Consider the following 14,264-nt stretch of genomic DNA (forward strand, 5'->3'; position numbering starts at 1 on the left):
TATTTTGTGGTTTGTTTCCAACGATGTTTTGGGAAGTAATGATGAAGGGAATATGACCAGAAATGATGATCATTGTAATACGATCAGGTACTGGCCTCAGTGTTTGTGCTTGTTTGTCAGACCACAGCACTCAACAAATATCTCCTGCATCAATGTGTGCACGTTCCCAGACTTTTAATCCTTTTTCTTACAATAGCCTTAGCTCTGGGTGTCCCAAGTGGCAGCATGGGAAAGAAAGATGGGAGCTGCTGAAACACCTGTTGAAGACCTAGATCCTGAATTTACCCTACCTCCTCCAGGAGGTCAGACTAGATGATCACAATGGTCCCTTCTGATATGAAGCCTCGATCATTACTAGGAGAACATCAGCACAACGTGTCAGATAGGGTCGGTAATGCACACTTTCAACATCATGTCATTACCAAAACACATAGAATTAGGCCCTAATTCCACAAAGACTTACACACAGGGTTAACTTCACACACCGTGAATAGTCTTAGTGATTTGAACAGAACTATTTTCAATGCATAACATTAAGCTTGTCTACTACCTAGCTACCTATCTAATATACAGAGGTGATATCCATATGATAAAGGTATTTATCACTCATCTTTGACCATCTCACCTGAACTCTACCGGTTAATCCATCTTCCAGCCATCTGATCTAATGTTCAAAGTCCATGAGGAGCTTCAAATAGGTGCCATTTAAAAAAAAATAAACCTGCTAGAGAAATAAGAACATAGAAGCTGCCAAAGTGGGTCAGACCATGGTCCTTCTTACCCAGTATCCTGTCTTTGACAGTGGCCAGTACCAGAGCTTCAGAGATAGTGGACAGATCAGGGCACTTTTGGAGTGATTCATCCATGTCTTCCATTCCAGGCTTCTGGCAGTCAGTGGTTTAGGTCACCACGAGCATGGGTTGCTAATAGCCAGTGATGGACTATCTTTCATTAACTTATCTAATTCTTTTTTGAAGCCAGTTATACTTCTGCTCTCCTTCTCACACCTATGGAATTTCCTCCCAAAATTACACTTGTTCAAGGACCAAGACAGGCAAGAATCAGTCCTGGGCCAGAGACAGGTGTTCCCTACATCAAAATGTCATGCTTTCGAAGTCTAATATTTCATTACTCTGCAGGGCTAGAAATGGGGACGTTATACCATTTGTAAGGGGGGAATTCCCATTTTCTTATTGGCACCCACAGCACTTGCTTCTAACCTTAGAGGGAACTGAGATAACGTACCATGAGGGCCTAATCCAACATCCACTGAGTCAATAGGACACTGTCCATTGACTTCATTGGGCTTTGGATTAGGTTTATAAGACATAATGTATTAACTACACTTTACAGAAGAAAGAAATAGCACACACTGGGTCAGATTCTATGCTGGTGTAAATTGGCATAGCTCCAGGAACTATGCTGATTTACATCAGCAGAGAATCTGGCCCAGTGCCTACATTATCAGAACTATAACATTTGCATTTCTTGACTTTTTAGTAAATGTAACTGAATACATTTAATAGTGTATTAACACAACCTATTTTTTAAAGAAAGCGAGAGAGGGGAAAAAAAGAGGATAAAAGGAGAGGAAATATCTGGAACTACATAGCCTGTGGAGTTTAGAAGATATTGCCCTCATGCAATTTCTAACCATTGTAATTGTGTTAAATCAAAACTAATTTGTTTTTCAAACGAAGCAAAACCACTAGTCCTCAGTGAGGATTATGTCGATGGCTCATATTCAAACTTGAGTCATTTTTATTATAGCCAAGTCTAAAAGCGTGGTTAGCGTCAAGGTGTCCTGCAGTGATTCAAGAACGTAAGTACCAACCTCAGGTCAGAATGTTAAGAACCAGGGCACAAACCCCAAATTGGTAGTGAGCTCTATACTTAGATTTCACCAACCAATTAAGTGTAAACTCCTCAGGCACTATGGCAGCCTAAACATGGAGTCACAGACAGTCCCCTTGGGTACTCTGATTTGTCTCGCCATACAGGGGAGCCTATCTCTGTGACAGATGGTCCCTTACACCCAGGGCAAGTCTACACTACAAAATTAAGTTGACCTAAGTTACGTCGACGTACAGCTACCGCAGTAATTCAACTGCTTTTGCATGTCTACACGACACTCCTTGTGTTGGCGGTGCAGGTCCTCACCAGGAGTGCTTGCACTGATTTAACTGTCAGTGTGGGGCGTTGTGGAATGGCGCTGTGAGTAATGAGGAGTTGCCCCCTTTTCGAATCATGACATCGTACTGTTGGGGAAAAAGAGAATTAAAGGGGGGGTATTAAAGGACCCCTGCTAATGACGGAAGTTCAGATTATCCCTGATTAAGGTCTGTCACCTATGGTCTCAGTGAAACAGAAGAAGGACAAAATTAAAGGTGAATGAAAAGACAGTTTATTAGGTACAGGTAAGTAAAGAACACTCAGTGGTTTGGAATCAAGGGCACGAAGCCCAGGCCTTCCAGCCCTTACAGATGTTATGGACGAACAGTCAAGAAATCTATACTTTACAGAGGAGATGTCAGTCATGGAGGGAAGGTCGTGTCCGACCGATTGCCTCAGCTCTGGTGCAATGGAGCAACCCAGACCTTCCACTGTGCCTGGTGATGGTGATGTGCACAGGAGGAACACGGATCAAATCGGCTGCTGGACCAGAATCCATCAGTCTCAGGTAAGTAGGGGTGAGTTGATGTGTTGCCTCTCCCAGACTGCTCACGATGACCGACGCAGACATGGGCTGCCACCATGATGGACAGCACCCTATAGCCTGTGAGAGGAGTTTATCTACTCTCTTGTCTCCGGGCAGAACTGCTGGATCATGTGACCAATCTTTTCCCACCTTACAGAAAAAGGTAATCCCCAGGCCATTAACACCAGACCTAGAGTCTGTTCAGGCCCTTTCTTCAGGGAACCATTTACTGGTTGCACAAATGATCTTCAGGAAATCCCCAAATTCAACAGTTCAACATAAATCCAACAGCTACTTTCCCCTGGAGCTTCCTTGCCAGAGTCTCTTTGCTTCTCGTAGTTCTTCCTTAATCATCCCACAGTCTATCCGCTTGAGAGACCAAGTCTTCTCTCAAACTCTGCTACAGGGCCTGTCACAGGAGCCAACCTGCACTGTCGCTGTAGCTCTCCCTTCCCCACCAGCTGAGTTCTGACCCTTCTCAGCTGGGTCTGATAATCCCCTCTGCTAAACTTAAACACCTGTTCTTAAAAGGGTTCCACCTAAGGACAGGGCTGCCTGACCCAAGTCCACCTAGCTTGTAAAGGGGCAGGGCACTCTGTCACACACGCATTCCAAATGATTTCAATAGACGTGTATATGGCCCCCATTTACTCTCCTTTTCCTCAGCACTCCGTGAGTAGCACTCCTAGAGGCACCTTCAAAATGTGCTGTATTTGCTCAGGGAAATCAGGGGAGTAAATAGCCCTTTCGTATTTACTTTCTCAACAACAGTCAGGATTTCATAGACCTCTATTGTATTCATTCCCCCTTTAGTTATCTCTTTTCCAAGTTGGAAAGTCCTAGTCTTGTTAATCTTTTCTTATATAAAGTTGTTCCAGACCCCTGATTATTTTTGAATGCCGCTCCTTAGAATCTGCCGCCCCAAGCACGAGCTTGCTCGGCTGGTGGCTGGAGCCGGCCCTGACTGGTCAAAAGATAAGAGACAAAAGGCAAGAATAACTGATTAGTTTTCAGAATGGAGAGAGGTAAACAGTGGCATTTCCAGGTGTCTGTATTGGGAAAAAGACTTGCCAGCATGGCCAGGGGAGGCAGCCACACGCTGCCAAGTAAGTGGCATTGAAAGTATGCACCCTGTTGTGTTTTTTTGGTTTGCTGCTCCGGCCTTCCTGCACCCTGGTTGTTTTTTTGTTTTTTTTTGCTTGGGGCAGCAAAAAAGCCAGAGCCGGCCCTGTGACCAGTTATTGATCCATAAAGGACTTTTTCTCTTATCCTATAACAGCTCACCTTGCCTAAAAACCTTCAATAATCCTCTCAGAGAATTCTAGTAAACTATTTTGTACTATAATTTCTTAACTGTAAAGATGAATGCAAATTTCTACATTGGCTTTAGTCTTCTTGGGTGTTCCAAGGTGCTAAGGAAGCCTTAATTACCCAGTGGCCTCACTGGTTGTGTAGTAGGCTTCCTGCTTTTGATATACTCTCAGTATAGAAAAATCTCAAAATCTGAAAGCAGCCTGCAGGCTTAATTCTCTGAGGAGGGGAACGTTTTAAAAAAGCTTTTGGAAAGTCTAAATTCCAGTATTGGCATAGATAATGGTGCAGATTTAATCAAGTCCTAGCCAGTGTAAACTTTACTGTGGGCAACAAGTTGAAGTCAACCTCTGAAAAAAGTCCTGTACAAAAGTCATGTTAGAGCTGTTTCCCTGTGTTTACTCTAGCATCATTTATTTCACTAGGATCAAAGGGGGGAGGGGGAGAAAGGCTAAAAGAAAAAGTAAAAGGGAATAAAAAAAAAATCTATCCAGGTAACTGATTTTCCAGTATAAAAACTCTCTACAACTCAATAAAGGAATATCCAGTTGCTAAACCTGGTAAAGGGGGATGATAAAGAAAACTGTGGAAGATGGGGAAACTTGGCACTCTATGGTAACAGAAACTGTCATTCCCTTTGAGGCCATAAAAAACACTCAGGGAATGTGGACATTTCATGTACCAAATAAGGCATGTATTTCTGTATAGTATAAGGATTAACATCCAAGATATTAACAAACGGGTGGCAAGAAACTTCAGGAAAACATGCTTTAGTAGTTAAGAGGGAATATAATCCAACTAACAAAAGGTGTATAGGGACCTCAAGTGTAACACATAGTTAATATGCATTGGTGGCCAATGTATCCCAAGCAATTAATACCAAAACTGGGGAATTGTGGGACCCACATACACCACATAAAGAAACCCCTCAGACACACCAACATCATCAGGAAAAAGCACCCCAAGAATCTATAATTCAAGGGGCTTAGATTAAAAATAAAACTAAAATTCCAGTCATAAATACAGGATCAACTGTAAAATTGTATAGCATCACTAAGAATATGAAAATGTGTCAATAAAAATGTAATTGGTGCATATAGAACACATTTTTACTGGGGTATGGTAACAAATCTGTATTTAAAGTGTCCAAACAAAAGTACCCTAACATAAATGTGCATTGTGGTACCATTTTAGAAAACCGTATGCAAAATACTTCGCATGCCCTGTTGCTTCTTCTGGGAATACAATTGCGTTGTACCTGGATAAAAGAGCTGGAGGTTTGGAATAGGGTTGACGCACTGCTGTAAAAGAGATCTATTGCATACATTTTTCTAAGGTCAGTATTGTCTTTTTGTAAATCAAAGGATGAGGGGAAAAAGAAAGGAGATGGAAATTAGTTGCTTTCAGACTGTAAACCAGGGCTGAAGTTGGCCCATTAGGATGACATGTTTGATGTGGAAATGGGAGTTGGCAGAACATCACTGGTAGGATGGTTGTCAACCAATGATTACTTGGTGCACCTGGTGACTGCCAAAGTTGGTATCAATTAAAACTGGCAACAGCAGATTTTTCTCTAACCACAGACAGTGTCTGTCAACACTTCAATAATAATTATACATTAGCTCAAATTCAACAACACAAGTTCATATTATTTTACAGTTTTTACTCAGTCCTGACTTGTGTAAACCTCCCAGCAGGGTACAAGTGCAGGGAGGTCCTGAGCACTTGCCTCTTTCATTACTCCCAGTGAGAGTCACAGGTACCCAATAGTTCTCAGGGTTTGGCCCACTGGTGTCAATAAGAGTATTGCCTGAGCAAGGATTGACTTGAGTAGGGACTTTGATCCTGTCCACTGACTTTAAGAGAGTAAGATTATTTCTAATATTTTACATTGTCATTATCATGGAATAAAGCCACATTATTTTTCATCATATTATATTCACTTGTAGGGGTTATTCAATTTGTTCTTTAAATGGTCTCATTTAAGCAGCACCAATGAATGGAAGGAGGCAATTTTCATAAGCCAAAGTCACGCAAGCCCCATCTAAAAGGGCTTGTTTTGTCATCTTCAGTGATTTTTTGTATTTGACACCCATTTCACTGAATTGTTCATCTCATTTCCCCCCCTACAAATCAAAACATGTCAGTTTGACATTTTTAAAACAATGTTTGGATTTTTTGGGTCAAAACCACTTTTTGTTCTGGATTTTCCTTCCATTTTTAACCAAAAAAATAAATAAATAAATAAATAAAACCCACTCAAAAACGAACAAAATGTTTGTGAGACCCAAAATGACTTTTAAAAATGTTTGCCAAAAATTCTGACTTTTTTTTTTCAAGTTGACCCAAACCATTTTTTTTGAATTGCCAGCAAACAAAAAAATCATCATTTACATAGCTCTAGTTCTAATCTGATTCAGGGATATGCTTAAAATATGATAAAGTTGTGTCTGCATTAGAAGATTCAATTTGTTCCTCTGACATGGTTAAAACAATCTTCTTATAACCAGGTCTCCTCAGAAATTGGAAACTGTCCAGTATATCATAGCGAACAACAAAGCTCTAGCAAAAATTGCCTTGGAATCTTTAATTACCACAAATGATCAAGAACTGAGTTTTACACATCCCACGAATGCCCTTACCACTATGTTCTGCAACTGGTTCAGTGTTGACACTCAGGGAAAAGTGCTACCTGCTGAAACCCTACCACAGTTTCCTTGAATACCTAGTCTTTCTTTTGATCTCTCCCCTTCAAGCACTGATCCAATCTTACTCTGATTAGGTTATAAGCAACAGAGGGTCCTGTGGCACCTTTGAGACTAACAGAAGTACTGGGAGCGTAAGCTTTCGTGGGTAAGAACCTCACTTCTTCAGATGCAAGTCTTGCATCTGAAGAAGTGAGGTTCTTACCCACGAAAGCTTACGCTCCCAGTACTTCTGTTAGTCTCAAAGGTGCCACAGGACCCTCTGTTGCTTTTTACAGATTCAGACTAACACGGCTACCCCTCTGAAACTTGATTAGGTTATGAAGACTAAGGTCATAGTCCATGATAACATGGCTTGATCTTTTTCTATCAATAATATAACGTGCTTGTCAGCAATAAGATAAAGCTATCGGCTCAGCTTTTAATCTTAGCTGTTGGATGGACTTTGATTATGCTGTTCAGCCACTCTTTGTTAATTCTTCTTCCATAGCTTCAAAATATGGGATCATCAGCTGCTCAACATGGTGACAGATATATCCTATGCCTGACCATAGTAAATGCCACAACAATTTTGGCGTTTGTGGCCTGACTCAATAAGCCTGCTTGACTTCTTTGGGAGCCTAGGCCTCCTATGCAGTAAAGTAATATCATTTAAGCATGAGAATTGCTAGAATTTTAGACTGACCCCACCAAATAGTCCTGAATGCAAAACTGTATCTCGTGTGCATGAAATTTACCTTTTTAAATGGACACAGCTTTAAAAATTAGATTCACTTTCATTCAAATCATGCTTGTTCCTCAGATCTCATTGTGATCTATGGACTAAGTTGCACATGATGTTTCTACCTTCAACGATGTTTCATTTATCCATGCCCGGAATATCTGATGGAGCACACCACTAATGTCGAAGCATGAGTATTTTCAGGCTTATGTAACTCCAAAAATAATTGAACCGATTTTGCTGAAAACTTTCCGGAATAATTCACCTCTGGCCTGAGACCGAACATGGAAAAAATCACCCCTTAAGAGGTCTGGCTCCAGCTCTGATAGGCACCTGACTCCATCACCCTCAGTCCAATGAGCTGATGGCCAGATTTAATGGGACCCTGAAAATGACACTGAGGACTTCTTTGGATCAGCATTCCCAGGACTGGAACAAATGCTTACCCTACCTGCTGTTCATTTATAGGGAAGTGCCCTAGGTATGTACAGGGTTCTCCCCTTTCGAACGGTATAGTAGGAGAGCGAGGGGACCCCTGGACTTGATGAGGGCTGAGTGGGAAGGGACGGCCTCTCGTGGAAATGTGTTGTCCTTGCCAGAGAGGCTCCCTGAGCTCATGGGCTTTGTCAGGGGGAGACCCCAGGGGCACAGACGGTGGGGGAGTTAGGCGCCTGGGCACGGCCCCGGGGGAACGGGCGGTGGGGGAGGTGGGCGCCTGGGCACGGCCCTGGGGGAATGGGCGGGGGGGGGAGGGGGAGGTGGGCGCCTGGGCACGGCCCCGGGGGAACGGGCGCGGGGGGGAGTTGGGCGCCTGGGCACGGCCCCGGGGAACGGGCGGGGGGGAGTTGGGCGCCTGGGCACGGCCCCGGGGTACGGGCGGGGGGGGAGGTGGGCGCCTGGGCACGGCCCCGGGGGAGCGGGTGGTGGGGGAGGTGGGCGCCTGGGCTCGGCCCCGGGGGAGCGGGCGGTGGGGGAGGTGGGCGCCTGGGCACGGCCCCGGGGGAATGGGCGGTGGGGGGAGGGGGAGGTGGGCGCCTGGGCACGGCCCCGGGGGAACGGGCGGGGGGGGGGGAGGTGGGCACCTGGGCACGGCCTCGGGGAACGGGGGGGGGAGGTGGGCGCCTGGGCACGGCCCCGGGGAACGGGCGGGGGGGGGGAGGTGGGCGCCTGGGCACGGCCCCGGGGGAACGGGCGCGGGGGGGAGGTGGGCGCCTGGGCACGGCCCCGGGGAACGGGCGGGGGGGGGGGGGAGGTGGGCGCCTGGGCACGGCCCCGGGGGAACGGGCGGGGGGGGGAATTAGGCGCCTGGGCACGGCCCCGGGGGAACGGGCGGGGGGGGGGAGGTGGGCGCCTGGGCACGGCCCCGGGGAACGGGCGGGGGGGGGGGGGGAGGTGGGCGCCTGGGCACGGCCCCGGGGGAACGGGCGGGGGGGGGGAGGGGGGCGCCTGGGCACGGCCCCGGGGGAACGGGCGGTGGGGGAGTTGGGTGCCTGGGCACGGCCCCGGGGGAACGGGCGCGGGGGGAAGTTGGGTGCCTGGGCACGGTCCCGGGGAACGGGCGGGGGGGGGGGAATTAGGCGCCTGGGCACGGTCCCGGGGAACGGGCGGGGGGAATTAGGCGCCTCGGCACGGTCCCCGGGGGAGCGGGCGGGGCGGGGGGAATTAGGCGCCTAAGTCCCAGGAGGATCTGGCTTCAGGGTCTGAACGTTGGGAGCAGCTGCGGATGGCGCCGAGGCCGGGGTGGGCCAGGGGCTCCCAGCATCATCGCCCCCTTGCTGAGGGAGCTGCCGCGGCGCGGGGCTCGGGAGGCCCGAGGGCGGGGAGCGGGGAGTCCCGCGCGGGCCCGGGGCGGGCTGAGCTCGAAGCCCTGGGGCCAGGCAGCGCTTCTCGGCAGAGCCCCTCCGCGGCCTGGCCCTTTAAGAGCCGAGCCTCCACAGGCGGACTCACCTGCTTCCCCCCCGTTCCCGGCATGCTCCAGGGTGGGATGGACTCTCTCGCCGCCGTCTCGGCGGGGCGGGTTTGTTGTGGGGCCGCCGCCTGGTGGCTGTGACAGGGCCCGCGGTGGGGAAGGTAAGAGCCCAAGAGCCCTTCAGCCGCCAGCGCGGGGGGCAGGCTGAGGAGGCGGCTGGACGGGGCAGGCTGGGGGCGAGGTTGTGGGGGGAGGCTGGTGGGGCAGCTGTGCAGGGTGGGGGGCAGGCTAGGGGCGAGGCTGGGGTGTGGGGCTGAAGGGGGGGGGGAGGCTGATGGGGGAGCTGGGGAGGCCCGGGGGTAGGCTACTGGCGGGGGCGGGGGCTGAAGAGGGTGAGGGCCGGGCTGGGTGTGGGGCAGGCTAGTGGCGAGGCTGAGGGGATTGGGGGCAGGCTGGTGTGTGGGGGTGCTGGGGATACAGAGCCTGTACTGTCCACCCCAAATCTTCAACATTCATGAGTTTATTCTCACTGAAAATCATGAGATTGACTTTAATCTTCTGATTTTTATGTAAAAACAACAGATCTGGTGTTTTTATTTGCCTTCTGCATTTTGAGCCTTTAGGGTGCCCTGAGCTCACATTTCTCCACAGCCATGAGGGCTAGAAACTTACTTTTCCCTCTATGAATGAAGTCTGAAATCATCGCATATCCACTTGATTCCAGGAGCTGGGGCTTTAAGGAAAACCATTATTGTGAGGCTCATGACAAAATCATGAGAGTTGGCAACACTGCTCAGTGGATGTGCATGGAGGAGATGCCCTTGTTGGCAGCTCAGTGCTGGAGAAACACCTGGTTACGGGAGGGCGATGTGTTGGGCACTAGATCTTGTCTATATTTTTTGTCAAGGTCCAGACTCCAGAGAAATAATAATTAAAGATAAGTAAATCGATTTTGGGGTCCATTCAACAGTGTCTGGTCGTCTGCCTTTGGCCTGCAGTCTGCCTGTTGACTACCTGTTCTAAAAACAACTGTGTTGGGACACTTGGAAGTAGCACTATGTGCTCCTGATGTCTTGAAGATGTGGTTTGTGGATGGGATTGTATTGTGCTCCCAAACTGCAAAAATCCTGCTAGGTCTGGAATTTAGCTCTTCCTATGCTGCGAGAACAATTTTTGTTCTAGTTGGTCACAATATAGGTGTGACTGTGGAAAAGTGGGCAATTGAAGGGCCAATAGGTAGCTGGCTGCTTTTGGAGACTGGTCCTTAGATAACTCGAGTCAACAAGACTCTATTTGCATGAAAAACTATAACAATGTTAGAGAGACAAGGTGGGTGAGGGAATATCTTTTATTAGACCAATTTCTGTTGGTGAGGGAAACCAGCTTTTGAGCCACTCAGAGCTCTTCTTTAGGTCTGGGAAAGGAACTCAAAGTGGCACAGCAAAATGCACAGTGGAACATATTGTTAACATGAGTAGTTGTCACATATTCTAAGGTGACAGGTTTGAGTGGTAGCTGTGTTAGTCTGTATCAGCAAAAAAAAAAAAAAAGGAGTCTTTGTGGCACCTTAGAGACTAACAAATTTATTTGGGCATAAGCTTTCATGGGCTAGAACCCACTTCATCAGATGTATGAAGTAAAAGATACAAAATACATGAAAGGATGTGGGGTTATGACTGACTAACACTTGGTAAAGCAACCCACATCCTTTCATGTATTTATACCTGCTCCTGTATCTTTTACTTCATACATCTGATGGAATGGGTTCTAGTCCACGAAAGCTTATGCCCAAATAAATTTGTTGGTCTCTAAGGTGCCACAAAGCCTCCTCTTCTTCCCCCCCCCCCCGCCCCCACATATTGTAAGGGACCATTCAAGGTAGAGAGGCCTGTTAACACCTCTGCAGTCATAGGACCAAAAAAAAAAAAAAGTTGTAAAATAAGCCATAAATCCAGTGTCTGTGTTCAGTCCATGATTTTTGCTGTTTAGCAAAGTAATGAATTTAAGCTCCCAGGCTCTTGTGCTGGTTTCCTTTAAGGGTGAGGACTGATAGTCAGATATTGATCACTTTATGAAAAGTGTTCATCCACAGGTTTTTGTCTTTGCCTGTGTGAGTTCATTTGAGAGTGTAGTGGTCATCTGGTTTCACCCACATAGTTATTGGGGGATTGAGTGCACTGGATGAGGTATACCACATGTTGTGATTGGCATGTGTAGGATCCATTGATCTTGAAAGATGTGTTGTGTGTGGGGGTGTCGGCAGGTTTGCTGTGAGTTGGTGTGTCCTGGTCTGTGGGGAGCTTGCTTCTGGTGATGAGTTTGGAGAGGCTGTGGGTTGTTTGAAGGCCAGAAGAGGGGGTTCAGGAAAGATTTCTTTCAGGATGGGGTCCCTATTGACTATGGGTGGTGGTAGTTTGATGATACCCTGTGTGGGTTCCAGTGTGGGGTGGTGGTAGGTGATAAGAAGGGGTGAGGCATCAGAGGGGGTTTTATTTCTGTATTGAAGCAGATTTGTTAAGGGTATTTGGGTGGCCCATTTCATGATGCAATCTACTTCTTTGGTGGACTATCCTTGTTTGGTGAAGATGGTTTTAAATGTTTTGAGGTGTATATCCCAGATTCTGTGGTATCCAAGTGCCTGTCTGTAGATAACAGATTTCTTGGTGTGTTTGGGGTGTTTATTGTCTCTATGAAGGTAGGTGTGGTAATCCGTGTGTTTCTTGTATATGGTTGTCTGCAGGATTCCATGGTTGAAGGTGATTGTGGTGTCCAGGAAGCTGATGCTAGTGTGTGATTGTTCCAGAGGGAGTTTAAAGCAGGGGTTCTCAACCTTTTTCTTTCTGAGGCCCCCTCACTATGCTATAAAAACTCCATGGCCCACCTGTGCCACAATAACTGGTTTTCTGCATATAAAAGCCAGGGCTGGCATTAGGGTATAGCAAGCAGGGCAATTGCCTGGAGCCTCATGCCACAGGGCCCCTGCGAAACTATATTGCTCAGGCTTCAGCTTCAGTCCCAAGTGGCGGGGCTCAGGACCCAGGCTTCAGCCCCATGCAGGGGGGCTTTGGCTTTTTACCCTGGGCCCCAGCGAGTCTAATGCTGGCCCTGGTTGGTGGCCCCCCTGAAACCTGCTCGTGGCTCCCCAGGGGGCCTTGGACCCCTGGTTGAGAACCACTGGTTTAAAGGATGGATCGTGGTTGTTGAAGTTCTAGTGGAAATCTATAAGGGATTTTAGGTTGCCTGTCCAAGGTTGAAAATATCATTGAGGTATGTCACTGGTTTTGTGGTGCATTTGTGCTATCTATGTGCTAAACAATCTGTTCCACCTTGTCTTGTGACGTTGGGAGTTCCTTTCCCAGACCTGAAGAAGAGCTCTGTGTGGCTCAAAAGCTTGTCTCTCACAACAAGAGAAGCTGGTCCAACAAAAGATATTACCTCACCCACCTTGTCTCTCTAATATCCTGGGACTGACCTGACTACAATTATACACTTCGATAACACTGTTATATGTAGTAAGGAAAGACAAGACTCTTCAGGTGTGGCAGGGGGCAGTACAATCCATCCAGGATACCTGCTTCCACGGAAAAGACAAAGGCCTCGCTCCTGCTTCCACCCATACACGCTCTCATTCCCTTTATTTTTATTTCTTTTATTGGCTGAGGTAAAATATCCGCATGTGATCCGCAGCTCTGTTAAATGCTGATGAAGCTGTATATTTCCTTTATGTTTGTTTAGACCAGTGGTTCCCAAACTTGGGTTCGTGAACCGCTGGGGGTTCGCAAAATGTTATAGGGGGTTCTCAGGGGGAAAAAAATTCCCTAATGGCGGACAGAGCTGTCCCTAGGGAGAACGGGACCAGAAGCCTGGAGCCCCTGGACTTCCAAGAGCTAAGCAGATCAAAGCAAGCATCTCTATCACACTGAGGAGATTTAAACTTCAAGACTCCTTATAAGAAATGGAAAGGGAGGTGGATATTTTTTGCTGTTTTTTAAAATGAAATAGGTAGCTAGTATTTTTAAAATTATTATGAAGAAGTTTAAGCTTTGTTTTAACATACATTGTTTGCCTGGACTGCTCAAGACCTGAATGCTTGTGTAGGAGGAACGCTTTGAGTTGGCTTCTTAAATACCTTCCTGCTGTTTCACATCTGATAGTCCTTGATGAAACATAGGAGCCTTGTCTTATAACAGGCTTATTCAGAGTGATGCAAGCTACGAAAGTGAGATCTTGGAAGAGTGTTGCCGTTTTCATAATGTAATAAAAATACTGTAATGATAAATAATAATAAATAGTATGTAATAAGCATGTCATAAAAACAAATTTTATATTTCCAAGATCACTGCTTTTATAATTTATACTCAGGTAAAGGAGAAAATCCCTGGAAGTATTCATTTTTAGGAGGGTGTTTGCGAGACTTGACATGTTAGTGAAAGGGGTCCACAGGTTGTTAAAGTTTGGGAACCACTGGTTTAGACTGTTCTGTGCCTAATAGACCTAAAGAGGTATTGAGCACCCCCAGCTCCCTCTGCAGTCAGTGGAAGCTGTTGGTGTTTGGTCCATCTGAAAATGAGATCAAAGGTGTATTACATGTAGCAAAACACACATTTTAATCAAATGCACAGTCAAAAAACCTCAACTTCCTCTAAAGCTTTCCTGAGCACTGATGTAACTTTACCAGCTCTCCCTCAGTCTTCAGTGGGATTGTGTATGTCCGGCCAAGGGCAGAACTTGGCCCAGTAACTGGAAGTTAGTAAATCATTGGGCTGAAGTTGGCCTAAATGCAGCTTTTCCATAGGTAAAAGGTGACTCAAATGAGCAATGAGGAGAATAGATACTTGAGTCAGGACAGTCCAGCTTCCTGAGTGCTACCAACCTTCCCATTCTGACTAAACAAAGACAAACTCTTTCAACAATAGAGGA

At 46.8% G+C, this 14,264-nt stretch overlaps 1 protein-coding gene and 1 long non-coding RNA gene across 5 annotated transcripts in view; both read left to right on the forward strand.

Moving 5' to 3' along the window:
• Positions 1–5,919: 5,919 nt before the first annotated feature.
• On the forward strand, positions 5,920–7,524 carry LOC135981246 (uncharacterized). The gene is made up of 2 exons (XR_010598185.1): positions 5,920–6,791; positions 7,032–7,524. It is a non-coding gene; the product is annotated as an uncharacterized LOC135981246 (long non-coding RNA).
• Positions 7,525–9,274: 1,750 nt separating this feature from the next.
• SEC22C (SEC22 homolog C, vesicle trafficking protein) overlaps positions 9,275–14,264 on the forward strand; it is a 73,433-nt gene continuing 68,443 nt past the window's right edge. For 2 of the 4 annotated variants that reach the window (XM_065582634.1, XM_065582635.1), the window contains exon 1: positions 9,378–9,505. The gene's annotated coding sequence lies outside the window, so the exon portion shown is untranslated. Of the gene's footprint in view, positions 9,506–14,264 lie in introns of all 4 variants that reach the window. The other 2 variants (XM_065582631.1, XM_065582632.1) reach the window with 2 other exon arrangements.

This window comes from Chrysemys picta, chromosome 2 (assembly GCF_011386835.1).
Source record: "Chrysemys picta bellii isolate R12L10 chromosome 2, ASM1138683v2, whole genome shotgun sequence".
Lineage (NCBI taxonomy): Eukaryota > Metazoa > Chordata > Testudines > Emydidae > Chrysemys > Chrysemys picta.